Consider the following 16,435-nt stretch of genomic DNA (forward strand, 5'->3'; position numbering starts at 1 on the left):
ACACTATTACAATTTCTGTGACTATGACCTTTAAATGTTTAACTAGCAATCTATTCTTTGCAGTCAAGATAAAGCAGCAGGTGATTAGCTTCACTATGAGTCACTATGCCCCTGTAGTGCAATAATTCAATCAGACACTTTAACAGCCTTCAATTTTGTTCAGGATCTGGTTACTACAGCCACAGTCCCCTCACTACAATTCTGTTTTGCCTCGCAAGCTAAGCAGGGTCAGTCCAGGTCAGTGCTGGATTGAAGGAGCGGTCCCGTAGAAAATCCCAGATGCTCCAAGAAATGGGGCTGGTGTTTCCGGAGGAGACAGTGTGAACAAGAGCTCTGGGAGAAGGTCTGGAGCTTGTGCCTGGATAGAAGCTGCAAGCTTTCGGTGAGCTACAACCGAGACCCTGACCTCTCCTACTCGCTGATCTCAAGATACACGTATTTCACTTGCTCAAGCTATCCTCCAGCTAAATCGGACATGCTAGTCTTCATTTTCTGTTGTGGCTGCTGTGAATAGACTCTTAAGGGGCTGTCTCACATGTCCAGAAATGGCTTCAATGTGGTGGTGTGTGAACACCACACTTTTACCTTCTGCCTGATCCATTCCTCAGCTGGTGTTATGGTATCAGGAAATCGCTGGAGCAGCTGAATAAAGTTTCCCGTGTAATATATAATGCACAACTTCATCATCGTTCAACCACACCTGGATTTTAGAAGTTATACAGGAAAGTATCTGCAAGCTTGAACTGCGTTCTTGACAGCCAAGGTTCTTCCCCCTCCTCCAGAGTAATTTCTTTTTCCCCAACAGCTTGGTAAGCAATTCTGAAAAGGAAAAACATATTTCCCTCCTCCCCATAGCTGAGTCAGCAATGGCAACAGCAAAATCCCAGAGCATGCATGTACCCTGCTGACCTCTGGACCTCTAGAACTGTTTCACTTTCCTTCAGCACCTGAGTTCTCCAACCCCAGGCGCAGGCACAATGTACTCGAGTTGCACTCGTGCCTGCAGGACCAGCCCCCCTGATTTCTGCTCCCAGTCCAGAGGGTTACCAAAACACAAAGATAAATTAGCGGGAAGGGTAAATGTTCTTTCCATCAACCCATGGCCAAATACACTTACCAAGAATCAAACTACACACAATACCTCCTGTTCTAAGACTGCACCATGGGGCACACAGGTTAAGTTTAAAAATTTACTTTTTTTAAGTTTTAGCTTAAAAATTACCTTTGGTCACCCTTTACTGACCATTTCATAAAGCTTAGGAATCCATTACTGGCTGCAAGCTAATAGATAAGTGCTTTAGCTCAGACAACATCTGCTCATGGGTTTTGATCCAGAGATCCTGGGTTCAAACTCCACTGCCGTGGTCCGTCCATTAGGGTTGTATAGTCGTAACAATTAAGAAACAACAAATGACAAACTTTCACAGAGAGCAATGAAACATTTTTGTTCTACTGCAGGTCGTTCAATCAAAGCCTTTTATTAAATATTATTCCACTTCTTAAACCAAATGTTCTGCACTATGGAAAGGGTTCTTTTTATCTCATACCTACACTGGTTGTATTTATAAGGCCATGTTTAGTACGATATGTTTTTTTAATTCAGGATTAGACTCACCAAGAGTCTTATCAACACATCAGTCAGGGGTTTGCAAGGAAAATATTTGTACCATAAGCTCCAGCATGTATGCATATAGCTTCATTAACATAAACACATTCATCCCACTAAAAACTGCATTTTCATTAGGCGTTGCACTACTATTCACGGAAGTGTTAAAGGAGGGTTACTGCTTAATGGGTCTAATATTATTGTGACACGGGGAAGCCCTAATGAGAGCTTTGCAACACTGTACTGCAAAAGGGCTCCAGGACCAGTTACAGCAGGAAGATTTATGTCTAAGACATCTGTACCTATATGAATGGGAGATGTTTAGTTTTACAGGGGTAAAAAACTAAAACTGTGGTCTCATAATAGAAAGTGAACAAAGACAAAAGAAATTCATCTTACACAGCAAGAAGATAAGCTGGCAAAAAATAAAAGCAGGTAAAGAGATAAGTCATGTATCCACCTCGTGACTAGAAAGCAAGAAAGATGCAATCTATTTGGCTTCCTCTTAAGTCCAAAATCTTGTGGGTTTTTTTTTCTAAGAAGGCCTTAAACTGAGACTCTTATCTGCCATTACAATCTTGTACTTTGGTTCGCACAGTAACAGTAAAGGCGCAGCATGTAGGCACCATGATCTCCTTCTGTTTCCAACTCTTCTAAAATCACCTTCAATGCTTCAACCTCTCAGCACTCCTACAAGAAAAGCCTGGTGAGTCACCACAAGCTACCGAAATGCCCAAATACCTGTGACCTGTGCAGAGCTGAGAAGCTCTTCTACCTACAAGATTTCACCTCCCCAACAGACACCAGCCAATTTTGAGATGGCATTAATGCCTTCAAAACTTCAACTGGTGACTTCTGGAGCTTTCTGCTGAAACGAGGTACGCCCCAGGCATCACAAGTGGAAGTTTACGGGGGGAAAAGTCAGAATAAAGCGTATGTTTAACAGCTGGGCTAGGAGAGGCCATAAACCTTTCCTTTTTAAAAGCAATGCAATCTCCACACTGCATCCCACGTCCCAGGAGCGTGGGAGCAGATACAACCCTGGCACGGCAGTCTGGGCTTGGTATGCTGTATCTCGAGCAGCTCCCGCTTCTGGTGGGCAAGACGTAAAAAACACTGTCAGCCTGAGAAAAGACACAGGTTGTGCTCTTGTACGCTCAGCACATGGGAGATGGTTCTTTCCTTCAAGGAGCACAAATGACTGACGTTTGGTCAATTAGTTCTCTATTAACATGCAGCCAGGGACCTGGTAATGAGAACATTTTTTTTTTCTTCCTGATTTGATAGAAGAGACATCGAAACATGTTTTAATCTGCAACACAGACTGATAAAACCAGCTGCCCAACAGACGTCTCTTTCACGAAGGCTTAATTCTCCTTGGAGAGCTCGAGAGCAGCTTTACTGCCTGTCGGATAAGTCATGTTTACAGCAGATCCTCAGAGCTGCTCAGCCTCTTGGATGAATTTAGAAATTAGACCAGAGGGTAGATTTGCAGAGCAGTAATTAGCACAGGAGACGATGGAGAAGCAATGGAGAAGAACAATTTAGTCTGTGTCAACATAAGGTCAAGTTCTGGGGGGACTTGTCCAAACTTCTGGGCAGCTCATGGGGAAAAAGGCAGGGAAGGATGAAACGAGGGGGATCTGCACTCTGAAAATCCAACTACTCCCCACAGACCAGCTTGAGCAGCCTTAATCATCTTTGCAACTCTTCTTCCTTCCCATTTCAGGGCTTTTTTTATTTTGTGTTTAAAAAAAGGCAGGTAATGGGCACCCCTGACAGGCAGCACTCCCGTGCTGCCACAGTGACTGTAACAGTACACAGTCTGTTGGCAGGCAGAGTATTTCCCCACTACTGCCTTTCTGCCAATGAGTCAGCAAGTGCCTTAACTTAAATAACAAGCCTCCAGCTCGATCAGGCTTGTTACTGTGCAATTGCACCCCAGAGCAGAGCAGATGGGAGAGCTCCTGTTCTACCAGCTGGATTCAACCCCGCTACCCTCTAAAGCCACTTCCAGAAAAAGCCAACGTGGGTAACTCCAGCCACCATTTGCGCAGAGCTCAGCATCACCGTTTCCATCTCGGATGGACTGCATCAGCGTTGAAACAAAATAGAGAAATCGTTAGACAAAGACAACAAGATATCAATATGAGGTATAGATATAGGCAGACTTGCTTAAAAACAAAACTCAGGTCAGAGGAAGGCCAGGAACCATCAGGTAGTGCAGCTCCTTCTGGGTTCTCCAGATCCAAAACAGAGCCACAGCACCAAAACTCATACATTCCCTCTCATGTGCAAAGAGACTAGAGAATTTGTCAAATCAGTGTCTGTAGGGCTGGTTTATTTGTGCTTCTCTCCACCCCCAGGAACTAAGCATCTTCTTTAAGTCAGTAAGAACCTATTACAGGCATTCCAGCTACAGACAGGAAGCAGTACCAATAGTGTCAATACTCATACTCCTCAAACTACTACTCCTGGAATTAAATTCAAAATGCAAGTCCCAGAGTACACACAATGATTGCATACTCAAGAACACAGAAACTAGCAAAAAGATTAATTTACCTTATGTAAATAAGACAGTTCATATTACTTAGACCCTGCTATGCAGAACAACACATACAGATCCCCAGAAGAGCTAAATACAGAGTCACAGACAGATCAACTAAGAGGTGGACGGGTCTTCTTGCCATGAGTATTTATTGACTTTCTGAAAATTGCAAATGTGCATTAATTCAGGAAGTAAAAAGCGGAGCAAGAATATAAATAACAACAGAAGTAAAAGGAAGAGGGCAGACCCAGCCCTTTCCAACTTCCAACCCGCCCCTGCCCTCTCTCCCATTTTCCAGGGCATTTCCTACCCCCATCTGCACCTGCTCGAAACAAGCTACTGCAAATCTGACCCAGGAGACAGTCTGCCTACCGCTCCCATTTAACAGAGGCACAGCAATTCCTGAAAAAAAGCAGGGCTAAGAATAAATCCCAGTAGCCAGAATAAGTATGTGAACTAAGTACAAGGCACACGTAAGAAGATTTATTAGGTCTCACGCTGTAACAGCACCACGAATCATGATGATGCCCTATTTGCTATCCACATGCGCCTTTAAGTCAATGATAAAAGTTCACTTGGCACAGAAACATACCATGCAGGGTTTCACCTGCAGTGCTTTGCTTCTAGCCCTTCCCAATTCACTTGTGTTAATCCAAAAATTGGCTACTTTGCTGGAAAAAGATGGAGCAGTCCTGCAGTGTCTCCAAGTTGGTGAGCACATGGGGCTGACAAGCAATTCGCCAGGCTGGGACTGCCCCACTATGTCCAGTAAGTTCAGGATACACATTAGACACACCAGTGAGTCAGTGATCACAGGAACACTAACAGCAGGCAATCTTATCTCCAACAACTCCTTTTCATTAGGAACTTGTGGACCGAACCCTCAAAAATCAAGGAAAGCGTTACAAGAATTGGTGCTGGCCTTGCTGTTAGAGCCAGCCCGCAAACGCTGCTGGACAAGGTGCGCTGGAGGGGAAGATGGGCTGTTCCAGTGAGTCCTGTTTGCAGATGTCACAAAAGGGCCAGCAAAGGACCCCACAGAGATGATGCCATGAAGGGGCAGGACTGTTACTACCAGTGGTAAATGGCCAAAGGAAACTACAAGGAGCAACAGGAGGAAGGGAGAGGGGAAGGAAGAGTGCGGGCAGAGCACAAAGCCACTGATAGTAGGTCTGGTTTGGCCTCCTGTTTTCCACACAAAATGACTATGCAATCTGCCATCATGACCAGACTCCTCTGCGTGGCAGGTCTGCCACCTCTCCTCTTGAGGCTACAGAAGATTTAGCAATAGATTTTCATAACTTACACCACAGAGCACATAAGAGCCCTCTGGTGCTAGGCATATGCAGAGGCTGCCCCTTAGAAATGGTAGTGGTGACAGTGACCTTCTAGGAAGTCACATACCACCGCCCCACATCCTTTTGTACAACCTGGCTTTCAAGACTAAATAAAGGCAGTAGCACAAGCTTGTTTGCTGTGCTCCACAAGCCTCTGCCTTGCTCTTGTTGGAAGCAACACCACCAAATCATTTGATCTAAAAGGATATCCATGCCTTCAGTTCACAAGCAGACACTTCCATTAAATGCTAACTTTGGTGCTCACTTCTCTGCTGGGAGCATCTCTCTGGTGAGAAGAGGATGGTAATCAAATTTATTTGTACAAGCCGTTTGAAGAGCTTCAAAGGTGGAGTGATATTCAGTCACTACTGGTGTGTTCCCAGTTAAACTATGAAGTACAGCTAAGGACCCTGCAGCCACACTTTATCTCCTAAATCACTAATTTCCTGATAAAACAATGGCTAGACAGACCAGGTGCTAATGTGTGTAAAGAAAAGAAAAGATAGTGAAGCCGTAATTGCCCTTCCCATCCAAATACATCTTGTATTTGCTGGTCCCGCATCCCAGTTGTTGGAACTCATCTGGGGTCATTGGCGGGGGGAGCGGGGAGATGGAAATATTAGTTCTGAGGTCTACATATTTTTTCCATTATGAAAAGTGTCCCTCCAGGGCTGGTTCAGACACGAACCATGGGAGGTGAGGAACGTCCTGGCTAATGCCCAGGAATCTGTTCACATTCACTGCACGTTCCTTAGTACATTTGCCTACAGTATCTCTTATTTCACAACAGCTCCTCCCTATTTGTACAAACGTCATTCAGCCTTCGTTTGCCAAAGACAAACAAAACTGAACAGAACCACACAGTGCTCCCAACCAGCTACAGCACAGCTTTGCCTTTATTTCTCTTGTTGTAGAAGAGACATAAGGCAACCAGCTCACATGAGCGGTCAGGGAAAAATAGTCATCTCCTCCAGCATGCAGAGTGGGCTGCAGGTCTTGGAGGGACCATTTCAGCTGGAAACCTCCAGATGCTGAACAGGGAAACAGGCCGGAGAGCGAGAGGCTGGAAGGCAGCAAGGGGGCTTCGCAATAGCCCTGCGTGGCCTGAGAGCACCAGGGCTCATGACCGAAAGCGGCTCTGCTCTGCATTCAGGATTATTGATTATCCTCTCCTAATCGCATGATTGAGCGCCCGGGGCAAAAAAAAAAGTTTTATATTGTATACAGATAGATAGCTATTTAAAATCATTAACAGAGATTTATATCTTTGAGCTAGTCTTCCGTTCTCTGGGGAAACCAGACAGCTGCATAGTAAGCAACTGAAGGCTACAATAAAATGAAGAAATGCACTTCAATAAATCATTAAGCTAAAGCTCATAATGTTTATCTGCAATGTCATGTCCCCACAATCTACAAAAGCAGATGTGTAACTTTTTGTTTTTCTTTTATCAACTATTAAACTGTCGTGTCGCTATTACAGAAGACTGAAACTTCTTTTTAAGAGCATTGAGTATCAGGGGTTGCAGTTTCTTTTCATGAAGGGATACTTGCATGCCAATCCATATCATGCAAGAGGAACTGGAGATAAAATATATGGAAACAAACCCTTGAAGAAGAGGCTGTTCACTTTCTGCCAATGTTCTGGCAGCTAGATGTGCTCAAAACTTCATTAACAAGGCAGCTCTGTGGGATCAATTTTACCAGCTCTGCTCTATCTGCCCTCATTTATTCTTCTTCCAGTACACCCCATGCCTACATTTCCAAGTGTATTTATATATACAGTGAGGCACAGGCAGCACCAGAGCTGGTTCAAGGCCCCCCAGCAATGAAGGCAAAGTCCTGTGTGGCCGTGGCACTTCTGCCTAGGGGAGATGGTACGGGAGGGGAGGTCAGGCAGAAAGGCTGGAAGAAGGCAGACCCATTTCAAGAGCAGAAGGCGATTTTCAGGATCAGCAGTTGCTTTCCTACACCCTCACCTGCAAGCAGCATTGCTCCTCCCACAGCCAGCCCTGCTCTCCTTCCCAAGCCCCTGAATTGCCAGGGAGATGGGAAGCGCCAGGGCTGGGGACTGCTCCACAGGAGCAAGGGTGGACAAGGGAAAGGAAAGCCCTGGAGACATCCCACCAGGGTAGCCACTGCAGGGGTAAGCTAATGGTGGACGCAGACAGCTGTGCCCCCGACATCATCCCCGAGAGGTTGGAGCAGGTGGCGTAGACAGGGGCAGCTGCAGCTCGGGGAAACATCTCGCCATTTCCCCAAGACTCAGCGGTGACCAAGAAAAGGGGCAGCCAGTGCATGTGTTGCACCATGAGCAATGTGCTTGCACGACCTCTCTGTTGAAAGGTCAGAGCTCTTCCCCCTCCAGGTAGCTCCATAAACACCACTGACATTTTCCAGCCTTGCCCTGTAACACGCTACTGGACACAGACCCTTCACCTCTTTCTCTGGAGCTCTACGGCAGCCACCAGCACAGAGGGAGGAGAAATCACCCCTACGGGTATTTCAGGGATCCAAATACTTTTTTTAGAAGAAGAATAGAGCAGGAAAGCTCTCTGCTCCCTCAGGCTTGACATCCAAAAATTAGCATTTGTTTGTTTTACAGAACAGGACTTGCTCTATCCAATTTAGATCCAATCTGTTAATCTACAAACAAAAGCAAATAAATACTGAAATTATGACTAAGGGGGATTTCAAGAGGCCTACACCTTACTGTGTTTTTTTGAGGTATTACGAATGGAGTCTTGCATTTATTCTACTGTATTTCCTGCTGGCACGAATGCAAAATTCAAAGCTGCTGTGCTGCTTTTGTCTGCTGCTGCTGCTGATGTAAAGCGTAACTACGCGTTCAATCCAGCCTGGGAGGGCTGCTCTTTAAAAGCTAATTTAAAGCACGATTTCCAAAATCCTGACCGTACGAATCCGTGAGCAAATCTGTCTACGGTTATATGCAAGCCCTCAAATTACTGTTATGCCAAAGTCCTTGAAGTCCACCAAATTAACAAGCTCTAGTCCACATGACTAAGGTTCACAGAAGTTCAACCCCAGCTTATGTAAGAGACAGAATTGGTGTGTTTGCCTTTAAAAAAACCACCAAGATAAATACTAGGGTCAGCAAACATGCTGTGCAATATTTAACAAGAAAACGCTGGGACCTTAACAGGATTTGCAGCCTAGAACTGCTCCTGAAGGCAACAAACATGACATGATCGTTCTGACAGCTGTGACAAATTAGGTTTCATTTGCCTGAGAGCTAGCCATGTTCATTTAACTGCAATTACTGGCACATCATGATCCCCATGCCGAGAACGCACCCAGCCATCCAGCCAGACAGTCAAACAAAGCATCTTGTACAGATCAACATGTTTAAATGGTTCTTCTGTAATAACACCAAGTCTTCAAAAACAACCATTCGTTAATATCCGCCAATAGCTTCTTCAGGTAGTGGAACAACAAAATCTGGTTAAGATGCTTTAAACTCTGCACCCATTCCCTGCGTGCCTGGTTGCCGAATGCAGTGCTCACAGGAGAAGGTGCTATTTAGAGATGTTTACTCTGTCTGGTCTAATCCAGAAGATTTGAAAAGAGTTTGTTTCATCCAGCCTGAAATATTATTTTGAAAGACTAAACATATAAATCAACTCTTTTTTTTTTACTTGTCTTTATGTCTGAGAACGTATCTGGACTTTGTGATCTTATTTACAGCAAAATCCCGCACACATACCCACAATTTCGTAAAAGCCCTTTCCTTATCCCCTTATACTTCAGCCACACCAAAGAAGAAAGCTTCAGTCAATTATACATGCATCATTTCAACATATTTAGTTGGTGAGCTAATTTAAAGGAAAAAAAAAACGTCTGGGATGTGGCCGTCAGCTTCCTTAAAAATTCCTAGATAACACATCCATGGCATGTATGATCCATTCAGTCACACCACAAAACACCATTCATTTTTCTTCAAGACAAACTATTTATTCCCGAACAGGACTTTACAAGCCTATGTGTTGCTTTGTTCTTTAGGCAGTAATGCAGGAGCCCTCAACTATCCGTCCGTCTGTCCATTTGCTGTTGAGGCACCAGCTGCCGGCAGTAACAGGTGCTTTCTGGTTTTCTTCTCAAGAGAAAGTCCCAGGCGCTATCTCTGGTGGAATGCAAAAGAACAGTGCGGCACGTAGGGCCCGACACGGAGCCGCATTCCTTTCCGAGCAAGCAGGCAAGATGCACTCCGCCGCAGCACCACTAACTCAGACGCTTTCCTGGGGAGTAAGCTGCGTTTGCATATATGCACTCAAAAAATTCAGCCAAATCATCACTCGAAAGGCAGTTTTCCCCACTTTTTTTTGCAAGGAAAAGCTAGTTTATCAACAGCTGCAGAGCACAGTACATTTGCGCAGTGCAACATTAACTAACTCTCAGGACACCATCAACTGAGGCTGAAGACTCTGCCCTGGCAGTAGCTAACTTCTATTCAATGTTTCTACGCAGGGAAAATCTTCAAAAGTTATTTCAATAACTTTTTTTTTCTTTTCAAACTCTGTAGTGAGCCAAAATAGCTCAAATTTCTGAGAATAAGATATGCAGGAGAAAAAAATGAAACTAGCGGGATTAAGAAAAACAAGTGGTGAAGACGAGGAAAAACATGGAAATGGATTTTTGATAAAAAACTGCAAAATAACCCATGACCAAAGCAAACAGCCATGCAACATGCCACCAACATCTTCTGAGGAATACTTAGCAACGAGGCAGCCCACAACTGAATGCAAATTCAAAATGAAATCAAGTTTGTTTCTGATCTTCAAAGGCTTATAAATGCATTAACCTTTACTCGCTCTGTGTAGCCCTGCACGTTTACAGTGAATTAAGATAAGCATGGACTTAAATAACTGTAGGATTCCAGCTTAAATAATTCCTACATGGATTCCATCTCATCCTGTTGTCCAATGGGCATTTTTAGACAGCAGCTTTCTCATGGTGGAGACAGATGACAGCACCTAACATACTCCGAATGGGAACATGATACAAGCAATAAAGCAGCCGCCCAAAAACTAGTCATATTGCCCATGTTTACAATGTAAAAAGTTATGTTTATACTGATAAACACAGCTTTTGAAAAGGTTATTTCCCTGCCCCTTTGCAAACAGAAAAGGTTAAGTTCATCATCTGCTGCGCACACGTCAAACTATCAGGGAAAGGAAGGAGCTGCAAAGAGCACAGCCCTGTGTTCCGCTGCACCAAAGGACCTGTCAGAGCATCCCAGCAAAACGCCCAGAAAACTGTCCTAAAGTTATACTAACCTGCCTCAAACTCCTCTGCCACAGCCTGCTCGTTTAGTGGACTTAATTTTAAAGCAAGCCTCTGAGGCACAGGTTTATGAACAAGTCCTCAGACCAGTAAATTCAGAGGTAAAACCCAGCTTACCTTTTCATTTAGCGTAGTCATTAAAAGCAAAGTGACAGGAGAGTTCCTCCTTCTGCCTGCTTTCAGATTAACCCCACCGACACAGCTAAATCACAAAAATTTACTTATTCAGTCATAAGTGACCGCTGCACTGCTGAGAGCTGGCTCCAGCTAGTCTTTACCCTTATTCCTTGAATTTTTTTTTTTTTTTTTTTTTTTTAAGAGAGCACAGGATGCCTAGAGGGACATCAGTACTGTAACACTAAATACAGCAGCACTCACAAGCTAAATTGCTGCCTACGAGGTGTATCACCTAAGTTCAGAACAACCATTTCATACACAGGCAGGCAAGATGCTTGAAATACAAGAGGTCATTTCAGCAAAGCCCAGAGAGATGCAGGAGCCGGAGCTCCTTTGACAGTTGCCTGGCAACGCTCCATTATCTTATATTCATTTATATTTATATTATTTTTAATACACTTACACTTACCCCCAGGTCTCACCCAGGGATCTCCCCAAAGTGAGTTTGGCATTTTCCATCGTTGGGGGGAGTGGTTGTTTGCTGTCTACAAGTCTTCTGGAAACAACTGAGTTCTGCCAAAAAGAGCACAAAACTTGAGAGCTTTCTGAGAGCAGTTTTTGGAACAGGCTGTCTGCTCCTTCCAGCCTCAGTTTTGCATCACAACGTGCATTTTGGCAGGCTGTTTCTCAACAAGTACCTCTCATGGCTGCAACCTTTCGTCAGCATCCAGCCAGACACTCGGCGCATTTCATGAAGAGATGGGCTGCACACACTCTATTAGCTAAAAGTATCAGTTAATGGGAAGCTACTGTAATATTAAAAGCATTTTTATGCTTAAAAAGTATTCAAGTTTATTCCCTCATCAATAAAACAAGGCAAAGTTAAAATTCAAGAGGACCTTGATTTGCCACTAGGTTTTCCAAATTAAAGAAAAAAATGTTCAATTATTTATTTCTGGGAAGAGAAATCTCCCCCCGTCCCACTTCCCCACTTAAAGACGACGAAAACATAATCAGTGTCCACACAAAAAACACCCTAAAGCCCTTTGGGCATGTTTTGAAGAAGCTATTTAGAGTAAGGAACATGGGCATTCTCTATCCTTGCACTTATAATGAGGCTCCACCATCCCCAGGAGCTAAAGCAGAATGAAAATGGGTCACATATCTAATTAGCACTATTGAAGCGTGAAGCCCAAACATCCCTGAAATGTAATAGATAGGTTTTTTTTTTTAATAACTCCAGCGTCATTAGAATATCCCACAGTAACCTATGTGAGATGCCAGAAGCTTAAAAAAAGGGTACCATAAAGCAGGCATGTATCTGGCATCACGCTGCTTTACTACTGGGGAAGGGGAGACAGTGCTTTTGACAAAATCTAATCTATTAGCTAAAAAATGAAGCAATTAGTCAACCAGCCTAGCACAGCCTGTTCTTTAATCACTTTTTATTATTAAAAAAACCCACAACACAACACCCTTGACTACAAAAACAACACACAGATCCACAGGCGTGTTCAAGACAGGCAGTTTCTAAAGCAGACAGCCAGACAGGAACGGGTGGGTTCCCACTTTCTCCCAGCAGAGATGCCCATGCACTGTCCCACGCTTTGCCCCCTTCCCCACGTTTATTAGGAAGCCGGTAAGGGCTCCACAGCAAGCCCCCCACCCAGCTCCGCGCTTGGCTCCACTCCTCATCCGCACCTCCCTCCCACACGCAGGTATTGCCATCCAAGTGTCAGACACCACCAGGCATGTTGGGCTGTCATAGATGAACGTGTTTAAATTACAGGTGTGTGCGCTGGCAGAGAGCACTTAATGAGCTTCTCCTCCTGCTTACCGAAGAGAAGACATGGGAAGATTGCATGGGTGGGTGGAGGGGAAGAGAGGCGCGGAGGACTTTTCCTCAGGTGTGTTTACAGTACACAAGGCTCCAAAGAGGGTGCCTGAGCACCCGCACGTCAGGCTGCCATGCTTTGCTTTCCCCTCCGCTTCGTAGCCTGCTGCTTGCTCTCACCTCCCAGGGCTCGCTCTTACTCCAGGCAGGCTCAGCCTCCTGCACCCAGCACCCAAAATTTCATTTGCTTTGGGCTAGACGAAGGCCAGTGAAGCTATGGGGAAGCACCCCCCCCAGGGATTACACAGCAGCTCTGTCCACCCACCCACAAAGACACCCAGTGAAGACTTCCACATGCAAACCCGCTCTCTTTGCGAACAGGACTCTGCGCTTCATTTCCATCAAAGTCAACAAGCCGTAAATGCCACTCACCCGTGAGGGTTTGGAAGTCACTACAGCCTTCTGGAAAAAAAATACCATGAAAAAAGTCAGAGGGGGGAATTAATTGAGCCTGCAGCTGTCTGCTCTACATATCAAACGTCACAAAGTTCACGTTGCTGCACGGGATTTTTTTTGTACAAGAGATGAGCAGGCGAAAGCTGAGCAAAAACCAGAACAAAGTGTTTACACTGCCCATCCATGACCACGCTCTTACCCCGCAGGCGACTGTGTCTTTTGTGGGCCTTGGCACGTGAGCACTTTGATGTGTCTCCTGCACTGATTTTGCATTTTTGTTTATTACAGTAAGAAGTTTTTTCCTTTTTTTCTTTTTGTTTAAATTCTCTCATCACAGTGGAGAATGACGCACACAAATGCATGCGAGTGAAACCCACAGTATTTTATATGGCTTAATCTAGTAACTCCCTTACCTGCAAAGGGAAGCAAAAATAGACACTTATGCTTTGATTATAGAGACGTGTATAAAAATCTGTATCTTTTTTTAATGGTGTAACATGGCAGTTCACAAACCACCAGACTCTCCCAACCTGCTCACGTGTGACGGAAGTTAAAGCTAACGCAGAGCAAACAGCGATGGATGATCCATGCCAATGATGGAGATCGGCAAAGGCTGGAGATCACTGATCCAGCATCTCAAGTCCAGACCTCACGTTATCACTGCTGGGATAATAGTGGCCATTCTTATTGCTTGTATTTGTAGAATTTCAATTACATTAGTACAAACACAACTTATGGCAAAAGTTAGTCTTCACAATTCCTTCTGTAATCAAAACTTACTCATCACTCCACTATAATACCAATATTAATGATATGGCTGCAAGGAGACTCAGCCACTAGCAATCTCTTAAGTGGTTCGGATTGTGTAACGTGCCTACTTTTTTTTTCCCAAGCAAATTGCCCAGCAATTGGTTAAAGTGGCTCCAGAAGTCCTGAGACCGAGTTTCCTGAGAAGCTCAGCTTCCACTGAAGGTCTCTCTCACCAGCTCAGGCAGCTTGCTCCCCCCGCTGTTCTCAAAATGTGGCCTCTTGCTTAAGTATCTAACTGGAGGACAACCTGTGATGTGCTTCCCACCATATTTGATACTGGGACCTCCAGGCTGTGGAAACTGCCTTTCAGGGAACTGAGCCCATACGCCCAAACCAGCCTCCTTGCTGTCCAAATTCCACGTTCGAGGTTTCCCACCCGAGGCGATGAACACAGCCCATGAGGAGCCAGGAACAGTGTCCAGAGCCTCTACCACCAGAAAGCCCCATTTACTATGGAACAGAAATAGCAGAGGGGAGGCTTTCAGTGGAAAATGTGATGAGAATAGAAAGCAAGAGAGTAAAAGCCCTGTCAGCACATTTCATAGACAGTCTTTTTAATGAGGAGATAAACAGATAAAGCTTTCAATCCATGTATGGAGCTTTTTTTTTAATTTGGAAAGAAGCTAACCAAGCACACAGGATTCAATAGAAAACAAAGGCTGAACAAAACGTTTTCTGACAAGGCCTAAACAATCTGAAAAGTGTCAATTCTAGTGCCACAGAGAAACCAAAGGTTTCCCCCACTCCCTACCCACCCTATTTATTTTCTTTAATTACCTCTTCCTTTCAGATATCTGGCTGTGCAATGAAGTTAACAAGTACATGCAAAAAACAACCCCCAGTTCTGCGCAGGACCCCCGACTTTGCTGCAGTAGCACTGGAAATTGGAGCAAAGACTGGGAGCAAGCTAACCTTCCCTACTGGCGACAGATCCAAGCCACACAGTTTGGATCCAGACCTCCCAGATGCCAGAGAGCTCCACCAGTGTGGCAAGACTTTTTTCTTATTATACAGTTGCCAGCTATAGTATCTGCCACCCTCTACAGCCATTTGATGTGCAAAGAAGCTATCCTGCCAATAACATGCTGTTTCTTCAATCTGATGCAACACATTTAAATCAGGTGTGTAAATAGAAAGTCAACGTTCAAAAGCCAGCCTGAAGCTATTAAGCAACAAGAGAGATTTCTTCATATGAAGATTATTTTAAACACAGAATTTAAAAAACATGAGATGGGACCCAGACAAGCAACTTTGCAAGGGAAAGCCCTCTCTTCAGATGCCACGCAGCAACACTGAAGTGCTCTCCCACCAAGGTTTCTTTCATCGTAACCCGGAATGGTAACCTCAGACATGGGGTGGCAGCTTATCTTCAGTGGCCCCTTGAATGCCCCCCCTTCCTGTTGACACTCATCCTTTGGGTGGAGTCTTCAAATGAGTTATCTCCCATGCACAAAGAGATTAAAAGCCAGCAGCCTCCAGTGAAAGGCTTTCTATCCTCTATGCTATGCTCCCCTGGGTAGCTTGCAATACCTTCAAATTTCCTATATGGCATCTTCAAAGATAAATGATTTAGGGGGATTTTCACACAGTCAGAATCTGCCCTGCAAGTACCACCACAGCTTTATCCCTGCTGTTGTAAGAAACTGCATGCATACATATAGCTATGGACTTTTCCCTAGACAAGGTGATATACATCTACATAAACCCTAAACTTAAAAATGGAAACAAAACCAGTTTAATACACAAAATCCAACTAAGTGACAATCATACTCTACAGAAAATAAATCTTCTTGTTTTGGAGTTTTTATGCTTCAGAGACTGCATTTCAGATTAGCAGCAGAAAACCATATCCTGAAGAGCCAGCCACAGAAACCCATTACAAACAGATACACACTTAAATATGAGACATTGCTGCCAGACATTTTCAACAAACTGCAAACTTACTGCATATTCAACCATCCTGAATAGTCCCCAGGGACCATTTTCTATGGTAATATTCAAGATGTGTAAGTGTTACCATGTAGGAAGCAGCACAATCCCATAACCTGTTACCTAGCTTGTACACACCGTGTAATTCAAAGCATGTAGATTTTTCTTTTGAAGCAGTGAAGTAGGGCTAAAAACTCCCTCCTGCATGTAGTTATTAATACAGAAAAGTAGACTTAAATCATTGCCTACGTGTCAGATGAAATAAAGTCTAATGTGGTTCTGAATTTATTACTGCTAGGCCAAAATTATCTCTAGACATTAACGGTCACGATCTGAGCAGCGACTACACCATCACAGACCTCCAGAGTGGTATTTCAGATTGCCTGCACTGCGAGACCGGCAGACCCCGGCTCCCTGTAGAGCAGAGCCTGGTTTTAGACCCGCTGGTACAATGGCCTAACTCAGATGCTGTGCCTGCCTCTGCCTGCTGCCTGCAAGAG

The 16,435-nt window shown here is 44.4% G+C and overlaps 1 protein-coding gene and 1 long non-coding RNA gene across 2 annotated transcripts in view; one reads left to right on the top strand and one right to left on the bottom strand.

Annotated features, from left to right (window-relative positions):
- Positions 1–16,435, bottom strand: part of MTSS1 (metastasis suppressor 1) — a 117,328-nt gene that overhangs the window by 52,462 nt on the left and 48,431 nt on the right. The gene's annotated exons all lie outside the window — the stretch shown is intronic.
- On the top strand, positions 7,883–15,806 carry LOC103916371. The gene is made up of 2 exons (XR_663578.1): positions 7,883–7,988; positions 14,797–15,806. It is a non-coding gene; the product is annotated as an uncharacterized LOC103916371 (long non-coding RNA).

Source organism: Pygoscelis adeliae, unplaced genomic scaffold, assembly GCF_000699105.1.
Source record: "Pygoscelis adeliae isolate BGI_AS28 unplaced genomic scaffold, ASM69910v1 Scaffold103, whole genome shotgun sequence".
Taxonomy (NCBI): domain Eukaryota; kingdom Metazoa; phylum Chordata; class Aves; order Sphenisciformes; family Spheniscidae; genus Pygoscelis; species Pygoscelis adeliae.